This window comes from Rhipicephalus sanguineus, chromosome 1 (assembly GCF_013339695.2).
Source record: "Rhipicephalus sanguineus isolate Rsan-2018 chromosome 1, BIME_Rsan_1.4, whole genome shotgun sequence".
Taxonomy (NCBI): Eukaryota; Metazoa; Arthropoda; class Arachnida; order Ixodida; family Ixodidae; genus Rhipicephalus; species Rhipicephalus sanguineus.
In genome coordinates this window covers 140015649-140031699 of record NC_051176.1, presented here as the reverse complement: position 1 = coordinate 140031699, position 16051 = coordinate 140015649, and the positions used below count along the sequence as shown (strand labels likewise).

The 16051-nt window shown below is 45.5% G+C and overlaps 7 non-coding genes across 7 annotated transcripts; all 7 read left to right on the top strand.

Moving 5' to 3' along the window:
* Nucleotides 1–13568: 13568 nt before the first annotated feature.
* On the top strand, nt 13569–13640 carry Trnap-agg (transfer RNA proline (anticodon AGG)). The gene has a single exon. It is a non-coding gene; the product is annotated as a tRNA-Pro (tRNA).
* Nucleotides 13641–13758: 118 nt separating this feature from the next.
* Trnap-agg (transfer RNA proline (anticodon AGG)) lies at nt 13759–13830 on the top strand. Its single transcript has one exon. It is a non-coding gene; the product is annotated as a tRNA-Pro (tRNA).
* A 118-nt stretch (nt 13831–13948) lies between these two features.
* Nucleotides 13949–14020, top strand: Trnap-agg (transfer RNA proline (anticodon AGG)). The gene has a single exon. It is a non-coding gene; the product is annotated as a tRNA-Pro (tRNA).
* Nucleotides 14021–14138: 118 nt separating this feature from the next.
* Trnap-agg (transfer RNA proline (anticodon AGG)) lies at nt 14139–14210 on the top strand. Its single transcript has one exon. It is a non-coding gene; the product is annotated as a tRNA-Pro (tRNA).
* Nucleotides 14211–14328: 118 nt separating this feature from the next.
* Nucleotides 14329–14400, top strand: Trnap-agg (transfer RNA proline (anticodon AGG)). The gene has a single exon. It is a non-coding gene; the product is annotated as a tRNA-Pro (tRNA).
* A 118-nt stretch (nt 14401–14518) lies between these two features.
* On the top strand, nt 14519–14590 carry Trnap-agg (transfer RNA proline (anticodon AGG)). The gene has a single exon. It is a non-coding gene; the product is annotated as a tRNA-Pro (tRNA).
* A 118-nt stretch (nt 14591–14708) lies between these two features.
* Nucleotides 14709–14780, top strand: Trnap-agg (transfer RNA proline (anticodon AGG)). Its single transcript has one exon. It is a non-coding gene; the product is annotated as a tRNA-Pro (tRNA).
* Nucleotides 14781–16051: the final 1271 nt, after the last annotated feature.

Below are 16051 nucleotides of genomic sequence, written 5' to 3'. Positions count from 1 at the left end.
TCTTTCGTATATCTTTTTGAGTACTTTCGTGCTCCTGGCGGCTTCCATTCCCAAACTTTGGTTGCGCAAAATCTGCCATGCCCTAGTGTCCAAAACTTCGTCAAAAAAAAAAAGAAAGAAAGAAAGAAAGAAAGAAAGAAACCCCGCCACGGTGGTCTAGTGGTTATGGCGCTCGACTGCTGACACGAAGGTCGAGGGATCGAATCCCGGCCGCGGCGGCTGCATTTTCGATGGAGGCGGAAATGTTTGAGGCCCGTGTACTTAGATTTAGGTTCACGTTAAAGGACCCCAGGTGGTCGAAATTTCCGGAGCCCTCCACTACAGCGTCCCTCATAATCATAGCGTGGTTTGGGGACGTTAAATCCCAGATATTATTATTATTAAAGAAAGAAACAAAGGGAAAAGAGGTCTTCTGGAAAGATACTTGCGTAAAGTATTCTCCCTCGCATGATGCCTATTCGTGCAACCTTCTAACACACATTAACCGATTGACAAGGAACGAGGGAAAGTGAACTTCTTCCGCTACCTAAGCTACACCGTTGGCTGAAACGCACACGTGCACAACGGCAACAGGCTTCGGACCATGGGGAGTGCATGGGCGCGTGCGCGATGATAATGGAATGTGACAACCTAACCAGTCCATGAGGGTCGCCCATTCACTGCCACCGTGTGACACCAAGGCTCCGCGAGGCGTTGGTCGTGCCGCATTGCGGATTCGTAACAGACTGCGCGAAACCTTCGAAACGGAGAATCTCCGAGATGAGAGGCGGCAACTATTCTCGTTTCTGCAGCTTACCTGTCTTCAACTCACTGCCTCGTCTCGACACAACTGGCCTACAGCGCTCTTGTGCACGCGGCATTATCTCTTATACTGTGCGTTTTCTTTGCGCTGAACAGATTTTTTTTTTTAGATTGCCTGCGACAGATAGCAGAGTTGTCTTTCTTGAGCTTGAGTGCTAAAATTTGAGGAGCTTATACTTGCATGAGACATCGATATGCTCAATAAGAAGTTACCGAACAATACATTTACCCTTTATTAACCCTTTCCTTACCTAGTCTTTTGGCCGACAACGATACACAAATAACGATTTTTTTATGTTTGCCTTTTTTATTCTACGTGTCCTGAAACAACTAAAATAATTATTCAAAGACGCTTTATTCGTAAGATACGCGAAAAATATTTTTTTTAATGTGCGGAGGATTAGCTTCACTGCAATGCACCATAAAAAGTGCCCTATTTTCTCCACTCTTCGGTGCAGAAGATGTCTCTTTCGTATTTAAATAATGAAGCGCAGGGAAGCGAGTGCGTGAAAACAAACCTTGGACGCGCTGGTGGGCGTTTTCTTTTTAAGGGCGTCCACTGCCGGATACGCCGATACGCGATCGTCGTCCGAATCCGATGATTTAGAGAGACTATGCTGCTATGTGTAGTCGCCGCGACACTTGCAGGAGAACTGAAATTCTTTATTTAACGAAGCTTCGGCAAACAATGGCTTTGTTTTTGTTTATTTTTTTCACTGAAAGGAGCTGTTCCAGCGCGCGCGCACCGCGCGCGCACGGAGGAGGACGCCATTTTCTAATTCCGAATCAATTCCTTCCTCGATCAAAATGCATGGTTTGAGCGCCCTTTTTTATTTTTTACTGTACTATCTGTTGCATTCAAAGGGAACATAGCAAAATGAGTCAGGGTAGCTTAACTGCGGCGCCCCCAAATGCTTGTTTCATTGTGGACGAGCCCAGCTCGTCTTCGGTAAGCAAAGGGTTAATTACATCGCAGCTCATATTGCAATTTACGAATGGTAGCCGATGAGTTCGCAAGGTGCATCTGGTTGGAGCGAATTTTCAAGAAGAAACCAGTTCGTACTCATTCCCAAAGTTGGCGGAAAAACGCATGGGCACGCTCCGCCTACTTTTTTATTTCACAGCACAAGAAAGTTTATTTGAATGAAGTAAGCGGATCTGAACATTTTTAGAGCAAGTGTGATGGTATGTATGTTATACAGAAAACCGCGCCATCCTAAGAACCCGATTTAATTGGAAATGTCGTGCAAGCTTCCTGGCTACAAGTGCGAAACTGCAATATCTCCCGTACAATAATTAAGAAGATGCTTAATGTTCTTTTGTTCGTGCATATTTTCTGTAATTCAATTTTCTCCTGCAAGTAATGTCAGCCACTTCGAGTAATAGGGCTCAGGGTCTATCTGAAGGGCTTGCTATAAATACAGCTAGAATTTATAGCTAGGATTTACTATGCAGAAGTGCACACAGAGTCCGTTACGATTTCTCTGGGAACTACGCCATCTCGAATTTTCTATAAATGTTTAATGACTGCCCTCGCATATGCGCGTAGCGTGAAATGAGGCGCCAAATGGACTTGCTTGCGATGACTTATACCACACGGCAAAAAAAGAGAGCGTCGTCATTTTCTAAAACAAGTCATCGCCAGCCATTTTCCGCGTTTCTGGTCGGCATACGCCGTCTTTCCATGTGCCGGGTCAGCGTGTGATTTGACATGGCTTAAAGGATTTCTCATGAGGTACGCACATTGCACACGGACAACAGTCGGCGCGGAGTAGCACAGCGATGCACGCTGTGAAAAACAGCTGAAGTTTCGAACAAAAGGGTCCCGCTTTCAGCGCGAGTGAAGGTCACAGTAAAGGGACACAAGAGAACGAGATATATAATAAAAAGGCGTCATATATGTTGGCCACTGTTTAGCATGCAGATTTTATTGTAGTGGATAATTTTATTGTATTCGCCGGTGTTGCGACATACCACCCGCTTCGCATATCAACGAAAAGCAGTGAGTTGACAATTTAGAACACGGGGTTAAGGCAGCAACTACGCGCGCGAGCACTTTCGTTTGTCATGCCTTCAGCAAGATGGCGAAGGAAGCTTTGTTGCTTTCAATAAATGGCACTTGACATTTTGATCGTCGCCTGCTGACGTACTGCATGAGACATGGAGCAGGGATGGCGGAGCAATTAGCCAAAGGCGGTTAGGGAAACCGGGGAAAGCTTGGGGAATCGTTTACATCGCGGTGTGCCTGGCGCCAGAAGTTGAAAGGCGGGCATGTTAAATTTAATGGGCAGTCCTTGCAGTAAACAGGCATATTTGGACGCTAGGTCAGGCTATCGATTTTCCAGTAATCGACGCCAGCCGGCGCAGAGAGTAGGCCGTGACGGAGCTTTTATGTGAGCCAGACTGCAGTTTGAGTGAGTGCAGTTTGAAAGCACCAAGTTTGAATATCGAAGCTTTGCAATTTGTTACAAAACGTAGCGTGATCGCAAATGGGCTAAATGTCTGGATATTCAAACGTAGCTGGATGACGAAGCTATTAGCATGTATGTATTGACTGAAACGCATGCACGACATATGAAGACAGCATGTTGTTGAACGCTTTGTATGCAAACTGTGCATCAGACTGCCTGGGTAGAGATAAGGCGTGCTTAGTAGCCGAACTAAAAAAGCGGCAAAGGGTGAAGAAACGAAATATTTATGGATTACCGGCATGCGAGAAGGGAAAAAAGACGTCGCCAGGTGTGTCGTATACGCACGGACAGCTACTATTCGCGCAGAACGAAAGGCACAAGTAATCTACTCTATGAGAAGTCATCCCATCGTGACAACATTAATGAGTTAAGCAAACCAGGTGAGCTAATTAGCAGGCAATATGAATGCGCATTTGGATCGTCTAGACGGATATACTGCCTACGACGATTCCGTAACATTGAACTTGCGCGAGGAACGGAACTTCATAGGAGTTGACGGGGATATTAGGTGCAATGGCTGGGTGACGTAACAATGCAGAAATAGGCAGGCATGTATCGACTACGCCTTATTCTCTTAAATTCTTTACAAACAACTCGAGCAAATGGCGATAAAATAAAAATGGAAAAATTCCCTGCGTAGCGATCATATGTATACAGCATGAAACTTTGAGAGATACAGTGACGCAAGACGCAGCAGCAGCGGAATGCTTAAAAGTGGGTATGAAGTGAATAGTGGAGATCACAAAATAGAAACCGGAATATAGAAGACCCTTCCTATACGGCGGTCCGCCATTACAACGAGCTGAGAAAACTCTTGCAGCAAGATATAAATACGGCTGAAAACGTTGGAGTCGTAATAGTAAACCACATGCTTAGTGGAACAAGGAAATAAAACACACTATAGGAGAGCGTAAGCAAGCATCTAGGGATCAAAGAGGGGCCAAAATGCTGAGATTACTTGATTAAGAAAGGGTGCTGATTAGATGGTACAAGGAAATAAAACACCCAGCCATTTCCCCGCCGTGAAAACCACATCGTAGCTGTCACCCCCTTCTTCGGGCATTACATTTTCCTCCTAAGTTTCTGCAAAGCCTTCACTGTTTTATATACCCGTTAGCTGGCTCGTGATAAGCGTCTCTCCTCCTAAGATCGCGTTGTTACCGGCGAAACGACCGGCAGCGTCGCCGCCGTCGTCTCGTCGCTAGCGCTCGGCGTCTCGGGCGCACCGCACCCGCTCACCGAACGTGACGTCCGTGAAAGAACGGCCCCCGCAGACGTGCACGTGACTCGCTGCGAGTTGCCCAGGTGACCGCTCCTCCTTCGCATTCATACGCTTCCCATCAATTCATGTTTTGCAAGCGTGTGTGTATAGCCCAGTAGTTATGACACTTGTCTTCGGACCACTAAGAGTCGGGTTCAAACCCCGCCTCGACAAAGAAATTTATTCTGTTTCTTATTTCTTTGTTCACTTGCCTCTTCAATAAAATCTCCTCTCCGCGGTCGATCACGATACCTCCCTTTCCCCACTCACGATGCTCCTCCTTCCTCCCTGGTCACACTACCTGCTTTAGCGAACGCCATGGATGGCGACTCGCAACACCGGCAGAGGGTCCGCAAGGACAGCTTCGCTGCAAAAAAGGTGGTGGTTGAACTATAGTGCAAGAAAGAATTACTGCAGACTCCAGATAAACAAAAATATAGCTTCAACAGGAAGGCCCGATAAGCACAACAAAGTTTGCAACTTTTACTTGCCACCAATAAACACAATGTTTACAAACGTCGCTTTAAAGGGCCACTAAAGAGCAAAACGATTTCTCTCGCATTAGTAAAGTAGTCTTCCACGATACCAAAAACACCACGCTTTCTGCGCGAAGACGCTTAATAAGCGAGAAAACGCGCAAAAAGAAAATACAGGTGGCGACGCCACCTTGGAATTCCCGCACCATTTACCGTGACGTCACATATTTTTGACGGTGCCTGCTTGGGCCTACGTAGTTCCTAATCGGTTAAATCGAAGTACATTGTCCTCTGAGGGGGCCAGAGACTTGACATAACGAGTTTGTGGAAATTTCGTCGAGCCAGTGGCGCCAAAATACGTTAAAGGCTCTTTGAAGTCTTTTACGTCACGAGTTACAAAGTTCGGCGCGAAATTTAAAGATGAAACTTTGAACTTGGTTTTCTCCTCTAATAATAAACCAATGGTAGTGAAATAAACTACACAAGAGTTCTCCGAGCACACTTTATCAATCTAAACCAATTCATTGTTTCTCTTTAGTGTCCCTTTACCTGAACGGTGTTTTGGGAACTTCGGTTAGAGGACACTGAAACGCAAACTGCAACGTACTTCGCTGCTGCAAAACATTCCTTCTCTTACAATCATGTAAAGCGATGATGCTAAATAATCAAGAAAAAAATCTCTTTGGCCAGTTAACTAACGCTAAGACGAGTTAAGACGAAAGCTATTAAGCATCCATAAAGTGTATGTATTGGAATTGTTTTAAGTCTTTTTCTTTATTGCACCACCACTTCTTCTGAATACTACGATAGCACGTTAGAACGAATATGGCTAGTCTCGGGACCCAGTAAGATACATACGCAAGTTTACAGATGAACGCATGTTTAAGCTCAACTGTTTTTGTTGCCTCCTGACGCTTCTTCTTTATCACATCGGCTTCACGCTTATGTAAAGAAGTGAGTGCGCAGCTCACGCGCCTCAAGACACACCTTTATTATTTTCTTTTTTACCATTCGTGCTGACACCAACTAGAACGGATTTTTCAACTCATTAGGCGTATAAGGTTTTCGCCTTAATACAAATAATTAGGCAGTTTGGGTACTCTGTTATCAACAGTGAATATGTGCAGCCTTCCTATTCTTATAGTTGTCGCGTTCCGTACTTCGTGATAGTCAGTCAGAAAGCGCAGGCATGGAAATCGTTCATACTGGCTACAAAAACGGTCGTCCTGAAATTCATGCAGGACAGTGTTTGGCCTGCTGCGATTTCTTTTTCATCCTGTGTTGAGCACCGAATTTACAGAAGCAAACGTATAAAAGACAAGACGTACACGAGCTCTTGTATGTGTTGTCTACTTAAAGGGGTCATGAAGCACCCCTTGGGCTTGTTGAAAAAACACATCCTGCGGAAAGCTGACACGGCTATGAACTGCTCAGCCAAATATTGCAGTCGTGCGCGCCGCGTAAAGGCTACAAGCGGAACGCGAAGTTGCTGTTTTCTCAGGCGCCCTCTTTTCAAACAGAGGCCGGTTCTCACTCTCGTCGGTGGGCGGGACGTCTGCCGATTGACGCCGCGATCTGCATCGCCGCGTCGCAAAAGACATAGCATCCTCATTGGCCGATAGCCGACGTAAATCGAGAGCGGCGTTCGGATCAGATGCGCTTCTTGCCACGGGGTGCCGCCACTTGCTGGCGCCGCACTCCTCAGTACACGGTAGCCGCGCACGCGCATGCGAATCACAGCGGGAGAGCGATCGCGTTTCATGACGCGCGTTGACGTAACTTCTTTCCCCCGTGCCATCCCTCCCCGTGTAGCTTCCAGCGCGCTCGTCGGAACGAGAAGAGTGAAAGCGCGGAGAGCGTGCGCCCAAACCCCGTACCTCCGCTCATTCTTGACGGATTCGAGAAATTTTTGTGGCAATCGATTCGGGAGGCAGTAAACTCCGATACTGAGGTCATTAGATTATTACTTGGAAAAGTGATTCATGACCCCTTTAATGTTTCTTGCCCAAGACTCCGCGCTAAACAGTCAGAAAGAGACAGGATGGCTGTGAGTACGCTTCGCCAGGAAGCATCTATTGTTCGACGTAATCTAGTATATTCTAATTAAGTAGGACGCCGCCGCAGCGAGCCTCGATACGTCTCATGGCTTAAGCGGCGCTGACGCGAACTTTTCAGGTAAACGATAACCAAAGCTTCAAACGGGAATGGCCCGACAGTTCCTTGGGAACAAGTTTTCTGTGCCGCCAGTTGAAGGACAGAATACTTTTCCACAAAGTTTCATGGTATTGAGACTTTGACGAGCGTCACGTAATAAGTGGTACGGACAGCTTATCGGAGAGCTTACGTGCCCCCGCGCGACGTAGTCGCCACACTCCTCCTGCATACGGAACCATATTTCACCAGGGGTAATAGGCAGGGAGACACGATCTCTCCAATGCTATTCACCGCGTGTTTACAGGAGGTTTTCAGGGCCCTAGATTGGGAAGAATTAGGGATAAGAGTTAATGGAGAGTATCTCAGTAACCTGCGATTCGCTGATCACATTGCATTGATCAGTAACGCGGGAGACGAATTACAGCTCATGATTACTGAACTGGATACGGGAAGTAGAAGAGTAGGTCTGAAAATTAATATGCATAAACCTAAAGTAGTGTGGAACAATCTTGGCAGAGAACAGCGCTTTGCGATAGGGGCGACACACTGGAAGTTGTAAAGGAGTACGTCTATTTAGGACAGGTAGTAACCGCGGAGCCGAGCCATGAGAGTGAAATAACTAGAAGAATAAGGATGGGATGGGGCTCATTCGGCAAGCATTATCAAATCGCGAATGGTAGTCTACCACTATCCCTCAAGAGGAAGGTATATAACAGCTGCATCTTACCGGTACTTACCTACGGAGCAGAAACCTGGAGACTTACAAAGAGGGTTCAACTTAAATTGAGGACGACGCAGCGAGCGATGGAAAGGAAAATGATCGGTGTAACCTGAAGAGACAGGAAGAGAGCAGAATGGGTCAGGGAACAAACGGGGGTTAAAGATATCATAGTTGAAATCAAGAAGAAGAAATGGATATGGGCCGGGCGCGTAGCACGTCGGCAGGATAACAGGTGGTCATTAAGGGTAACTGACTGGATTCCAAGAGATGGCAAACGCGTGAGGGGGAGACAGAAAATTAGGTGGGTAGATGAGATTAAGAAGTTTGTAGGTATAACGTGGCAGCAGAAAGCACAGGACCGGGTTGGTTGGCGGAACATGGGAGAGGCCTTTGCCCTGCAGTGGGCGTAGACAGGCTGATGATGATGATGATGAATAGGCAGAGAAGTGTGTGCCACTGAGCTGCCCCTCCCCCCCCCCCCCCCCACTTCTTCACTACCAGTAAGCAATAAACGAGGCAGCGCTGTCATTCTACACACATTAATCATCGGTTGTCGTGTGCTCTCGCGTTAACCCTTGCAAAAAGCTGTATAAATTTTAGCACAAGCTTCTTGAACAACTGCCGAAATAATGATGTAGTAATCGCGCTCAGTACAGGACGCGAACACTGCGCTGTCTTTATCGCAGTTTGTGCTCATGTTTTAGGGACAAAGCACCTTAGGGTCTAGGCTTGTCCGTTGGGTGGTGTCCGTGCTCACGGCACAGCACCGCGTAAAATCCCCTAAAAAAGGTTTAATAGACTAATATCAATCATAATTGGGACAGAACAATATAAAACAGTATATATTTTTTCTCTCATTATCAAAATTGTTCTCGTTTATTGCCGCTGCTATTTTCCCTTGTCTTGTTGTGAGTTTTCGCCAGCCACTTTGTATTTTTACTTTTTTTGTTCCTTTATGATTTCATGTTTATTGTATTCTTTATGTATCCCCACTCCCCTCTGTAATGCCTTCGGGCCCTGAGGGTACAATGAATAAATAAATAAATAAATAAATAAATAAATAAATAAATAAATAAATAAATAAAAACACTTACAAGCGCAAACCCTTTATACTAGTCGGCGATTTCAACGTAGAAATTAGGGAGCTTAGGACCTAGCTTTGTCGTCGACGCTCACTGTCCGCTGTTATGGTGGTTAGAAACCGTTGCTATAGTGGAAACATATGTGTGTATGTGAATAAAACAAAAGGTTCACAATAGACGAACAACAATCATAATTGTGACGAAATAACATAAAACACCTACAATCACAAACCCTTTATACTAGTCGGCGACTTCAACGTACACATTATGGACCTTAGGACCGAGCTTTGTCGTCGACTCTTTATGCCACTTTATGTCACTCAATTTACATTATATGGGGCAACGCTAGGGTAACATATGTGAGACACAAAAAAAGAAACGTTGAACAGTACACTAATATCAATCATAACTGTGGCAGAACAATATAAAACTCCTAGAAGCACAAACCCTTTATACTAGTCGGTGATTTCAACGTAGACATTACGGACCTTAGGACCTAGCTTCGCCCACTCATCATCGTCGCGTGCATGAGCGGGACTATTTCTTTAGTCGCGGAGGCGATCGGCTGCCGCGCTTCGGTCGTCTGGGCGGGGCCTCTCCTGCCTTCTAAAGTTGTATCCGACTATAGAGGGTTTTGTTCCCCGTTAACCAAATCTTAGTTTTCTCCATATTCACGAAGACTCCAGACGCGTGGCAAAACTGCCTAGTCTTCTTGAACTATACTTTTGTCAGCATAAAAATACGCTATGTCGCCATTTCAGCATTAACACATTTAAGCTTAAACAATATTCAAACATCACCATTAGTTCAAACATGCTGACCATGCAAATACTATAGGTAGCGGGAGAACTGCCCCTATGGGAATTAGTAGGGTGGTTGTACTGCACGAGATATGTCACCAAGCTATCGACCAAGCGTTACCAAGTTCCCTCGACCTTGGTAACGTGTTTGACGTACTCTTGCAGTTCTTAATGCATCTGATGACATCATCTTTATGGGCAGTTCATTCTTAACCCGATAAACTATCAAGATGCCTTTCCCACGCTGAGGAATTACAGGAATGGAATTGAACTGCCCGGCCATTCCCGGAGTGGGAATGGGCTAAGTTTTTTCATTCCGAGGAATTGAAAGGAATGGAATTGCGGCAAGTTCTAATTCCGCGGAATGGAATTGGAATGGAATGGAGGTGCCCATTCCGCAACACTGCTGGCGACGCAAATACTTTTTTTTTTGCGCTTACTCTCGCCCTGTTTGCAACTTAGCTCCGTCGTATGGCGCTGACGCACAAAAAAGTCGGCGCTAGCGCACGATGGTTAAAGATTTGGGCGGCTGTACGTGTCGTTTCTCGTCGCCTGGTCCCTTGTTTTGTTGACGCTGTTTTACTGCAACTAATTTTGCAATTGGTAGAATAATTTTACCCTTTCTAATTGTTATGCCACGAAGGTACTTGGCAAAGCGCAAATAAAAACACACTATACAACGCGTACAAAAGTTGCATTGTGGAAGTCTATGGAAATAGTCATGCTTGACAGCCCGACAGGTACCTTGATGCTTCAAAAAAGTTATTAAAAAAACATATTAGTGAAATCTTCTTTCAGTAGGGATGTTCTTTGTCGATCTTGCTCTTTGCGTTATACTTGTAGCCCTTTTGTTTAAGCGTACTATCGTGCAGTGAAAAAGTAGCTTACTGTCTTCTCACGAGTAAAGTAAAGCTATTGGCATATGCGGATGACGTAATGGTGTTCTGCAGTGACAAAAAGAGGGTCGTAAAAGCGGTTGTTGTGGCGAAACACTTATGTGAAACGTCATGTGGTGCCATTATTGGAGCGAGTCAGCGGCCATCTTGCATGGTGATTGAGAAAGCATTCCCACTGAAATAGAAGGTAAGAAGTGGACTTCTACGCATTTGTGATATCGCGGTGTTCCGCTGCAACATATTCGTGATACGAAAGATTACTGGTAGTATGAGTGCACGAAAGTGAAGGGAAAAACTTACACCATCTCCCACTCAAGGGAACCATCAGGGGATGCGCATTGGGGGCGCACATCAAGTTTCCGTTATTTTCACTTGGCGTTTCCGTTAGTGTGTGAGGTTTGCGTTTGTATTTAGTGTTTGTGTTATTACGTTGGATTTGTGCGTTGCTTTCCGTTAGCGCCGAGTGAACGAGTGGCTCCGATGTTGACGTTACAACTCATCTAAATGGGAGCGAAGCGAGAATGACGGAAGCCAACCGAGCGCACGCGCTTATATACACATGAAATGGGGGAGGGAGAGGAGAGAGTGGGTTACAGGCTGTATTTGTCTCCGGCGCGGCTGCATCACGTGGGAGGAGAGGCTGCGGTGCGCCTGCAGCCAACACCCTCTAGACTGCTGCAGCGCGGGGGAGGAGAGGAGAGAAGGTGACCGAACACCTGCGTAAAGGAGGAGAGTGGGAGAGAGAGTAGGTGCATGCGCAGTGGAGCGCGAACGACACCACCGCCGCCGGACACAGCCCCGAGCAAAAGCTGCTTCGCATCTAAAAACAAAGAAGTTTAGTGATATGGTCCTTTCAATGTTCGCAAACGCTACAGTATCCTATCTATTTCTCTTAGCTAAGATCTAGTTCGTGCTAAGTAAGACTTGTTGCTGGAGGAGTTGGTTGAAATCGGAGGGGTACATTTTAGCTCAAACTATGAAAAAAAGGCACGAGTAAGAAGTAGGAGAAAGAAGTAGGAGTAAGAACTATGAGCAGGAGATCTTACTCGTGCCTTTCTTTCATAGCCTGAGCTAAAATGTACCCCTTCAAGTTTTTGCTACAAGTCCTCTACGCATCAAGAACGAGCATACAAAAACTGCACTGGAAATTTGAGGTCCTTATCTGAGTATATGTGCAGGGGCGTACAAGCTGTATGAATTTGTTCACACCATTTAAACGGTGTGGCCTCGGTCTAGCTCACTTGTTCTTGTAGCAAGTAGTTTCACGCGTTCTGCTCACGCACGAATAAAGATCTTTTAGGAACGGCTGCACGACCATTTACTCAAATATATTGTTTCTTTCAAAACAACCAGATCAACTGGTATTAAATATTTCCTGCGTCTAGTGGTATCGGCTTTCGAATTCTTGAGCACTAGGGGTGTGCGAATAGTGAATTTTGGAACCGAATCGAATACGAATCGAATAGTGACGACACTGAATCGAATACGAATACTAATCGAATACTTTTCGAATAGTTTTCGAATAGTAAGACAACCATTCTCAAAACGGTCCTAGAACTCCGCAGCGTTTTTTTTTCTTTGTTTGAACCAAATATTCACGAACTTTCACCAAAGAGCGTTGCGCTTACTTTTAACTGACTCAAAATACCACAGCTATGAAATCTGAGGTAAGCTCGTATACAGCAACGACCAGGGCCGTCGATATATTTTGTACCTGTAGGTTGACATACAACAGTGACTGCAGATACTTTGTCGCCTGCTTTTAAATAAAACTGAGACATAAAATCTAAACAATTTTGAACCGAAGACTATGCATACAGCTACGGCGGTAATGAAATACATAAACCTGCCATCGCAACATGGTCCTCAGCACTGAAGGCATGTAGACATCGGTGTTGAAAGCTGTATCTGCAAGAACAATTTACGCAAACACAACCCTTGCATCTATTGCTATTCATGAAGCTGAATGCAGGTGCACCTTCAGTTATTACAAGATGAAGTCGGGAACTGATTAATGCGATGCAGAAGCAGCATAGTAAAAACTGAGCGAGTATGGAGCTTTCATGAAAAAAACGCCTTCATCCGGTAATCAATATAGCGTCGGTAGTTTCGTAAAAGCTTGGGCTGCATGCATACTGGTAATTTAGTGATTAAAAGAAGAAAAATGGCCTTTAACTATTCCAAAGTTTCATTGTTTTGGGGTTCTCCCGTCGGCGCTAATTATTCGAAAACTATTCGAAAAATATTCGGTATTTCGAGTATGTACTATTCGATTCGAGTACCGAATCGAATAGAATGCTATTCGATTCGTTATTCGAAATTTTCGAATATTCGCACACCCCTATTGAGCACGCATTTTTCTTTAGAGTACCTGAACACCGCAAAGCTGAAACCGCTGTACACGGATGTGGTGGACGTAACTGCCGGTACCAGTTCATAGGTCAAAGTATTTTGTAGATAGAGGGTGCAAACATGTTAAAAAGGGTAAAGCGGATACCTGTACGTTCGTAAGTAAAATTACTTTTCTTTCAAATGCACAGTGAAACACTAATGCTAAAAACATGACATTATTACTACAAGAATCTGGCGCCAAGAATTACACATACACAAGAAAAGCCAGAAGATGACTTTTAAGGGCTCGTTTTTTATTTGTTAGACACAATATTAATGACAATTAAGCAGACGAACAGGTTATAGGTAGCGCCGCCTACGGCGAGTGGTTGAACGAGAGCGGGGACGTGCGCTCCCATAGGACCCCTGGTATCTGGGCAGGTCAGGAGTACAGTATGTCGTGGTTTAAACACTCCTAGGCTTGTGAGTGTTTCTCCTGGTGGTTATTTTCGTTTCTTGTTAGTTGGTTTTCTGCTTACAAACGTGCAGGCCTGCTACGGGTGGCTAAAATTGTGGGCTCGTTGGTCTAGGGGTATGATTCTCGCTTAGGGTGCGAGGGGTCCCGGGTTCAAATCCCGGACGAGCCCTCACTCTGATATTTTTCGCTGTCAACCCGGATGCTGCTGATGGTGGTTATTTTCGCTTTTTGTTAGTTGGTTTTCTGCTTACAAACGTGCAGGCCTGCTACGGGTGGCTAAAATTGTGGGCTCGTTGGTCTAGGGGTATGATTCTCGCTTAGGGTGCGAGAGGTCCCGGGTTCAAATCCTGGACGAGCCCTCACTCTGATATTTTTCGCTGTCAACCCGGATGCTGCTGATGGTGGTTATTTTCGTTTTTTGTTAGTGGGTTTCCTGCTTACAAACGTGCAGGCCTGCTACGGGTGGCTAAAATCGTCGGCTCGTTGGTCTAGGGGTATGATTCTCGCTTAGGGTGCGAGAGGTCCCGGGTTCAAATCCCGGACGAGCCCTCACTCTGATATTTTTCGCTGTCAACCCGGATGCTGCTGATGGTGGTTATTTTCGTTTTTTGTTAGTTGGTTTTCTGCTTACAAACGTGCAGGCCTGCTACGGGTGGCTAAAATTGTGGGCTCGTTGGTCTAGGGGTATGATTCTCGCTTAGGGTGCGAGAGGTCCCGGGTTCAAATCCCGGACGAGCCCTCACTCTGATATTTTTCGCTGTCAACCCGGATGCTGCTGATGGTGGTTATTTTCGTTTTTTGTTAGTGGGTTTCCTGCTTACAAACGTGCAGGCCTGCTACGGGTGGCTAAAATCGTCGGCTCGTTGGTCTAGGGGTATGATTCTCGCTTAGGGTGCGAGAGCTCCCGGGTTCAAATCCCGGACGAGCCCTCACTCTGATATTTTTCGCTGTCAACCCGGATGCTGCTGATGGTGGTTATTTTCGTTTTTTGTTAGTTGGTTTTCTGCTTACAAACGTGCAGGCCTGCTACGGGTGGCTAAAATTGTGGGCTCGTTGGTCTAGGGGTATGATTCTCGCTTAGGGTGCGAGAGGTCCCGGGTTCAAATCCCGGACGAGCCCTCACTCTGATATTTTTCGCTGTCAACCCGGATGCTGCTGATGGTGGTTATTTTCGTTTTTTGTTAGTTGGTTTTCTGCTTACACACGTGCAGGCCTGCTACGGGTGGCTAAAATTGTCGGCTCGTTGGTCTAGGGGTATGATTCTCGCTTAGGGTGCGAGAGGTCCCGGGTTCAAATCCCGGACGAGCCCTCACTCTGATTTTTTTTCGCTGTCAACCCGGATGCTGCTGATGGCGGTTATTTTCGTTTTTTGTTAGTCGGAATTCTTCATGCGAAGGTGCAGAGATGCCACGATGGGCTAAAACTGTCGGCTCGTTGGTTTAGGGGTGTGATTCTCCCTTAGGGTGCGAGAGTTCGCGGGTTCAAATCCCGGGCGTGTCCTCACTTTTTTTATTTTTTCGCTGCCAGCCCGGATGCTACTGTTGGAGGTTATTTTCTTGTTTTTTGATAGTTGGTTTCCTTACAAATGTGCAGACATGCCAGCGGTGTCTAAAATTGTCGGCTCGTTGGTCTATTTCTGTAACTTGATTGTGTAATAGACGGCACATTTGTGGGACGCACAGTGCGAATTTTCACGTTCAAAGGCTCAAGAATGATTTAAAAAGTACAATTTGGTTTACATGAAATCTCGGCCAGTGAACAAAAAGAAAAGATAGATCTAGATCGGATATGAAAATTATTTGATATCCGCCTTAAAGGGACACTAAAGTTAGGTAATGAACTGGTTTAGATTAATAAATTGTACTCAGAGAACTCTAACGTCGTTAATTTCACCATCATAGGTTTATCAATACAGGAGAAAATCAAGGTCAAAGTTTCATTTTTAAATTTCGCGACGAAATCGGCGCTCATGACGTCACGCATTTTAAAGTGCATTTTCCCGTATTTTTGCGACATTGGCTCAGCGGAGTTTTCTGAAACTTGGGAGGTTAAGTCTATTGCCCCCTATGGGAACAATGTACTTTTTACTGGTTAGGAACTACGTAGGCCCTAGTAGACGCCATAGGTCGGCTAACTCCCTCATTAGTCGACTCACTCAGGATCACTCGGACTCAGATCGGGCCGTGAATCTGAGTCTGGATGAGTAGTATTATGGTGTGTTTGAGAACGAGTGAGTCCGGTTGAGGAAAATTTTAGTGAGTCGATGTCCGAGTGAGTCCGGCTGAGGAAAGTATTGGTGAGCCTGAGTCCGAGTGAGCCCTAAGCGCAAGATATATTTTTTTGAGTGAGTCTCAGTGAGCTGCACCTTTTATTGCTGACCTATGGTCCCATCTACTCGTCTTCAACATTACTATCAGGATAATGTCGGCTTACGTTTATACTCAAGTCTATTCACACACATCTCAACGCACTAGCGTTCATGAGTCACCTCAATATTTATTGATCAGAGGGCTGAGTTAGGGGGTGCCATGACTTCCCCGAAAAAACTATTTCGCAGGAAGTTCTTGATAAAAATATCTC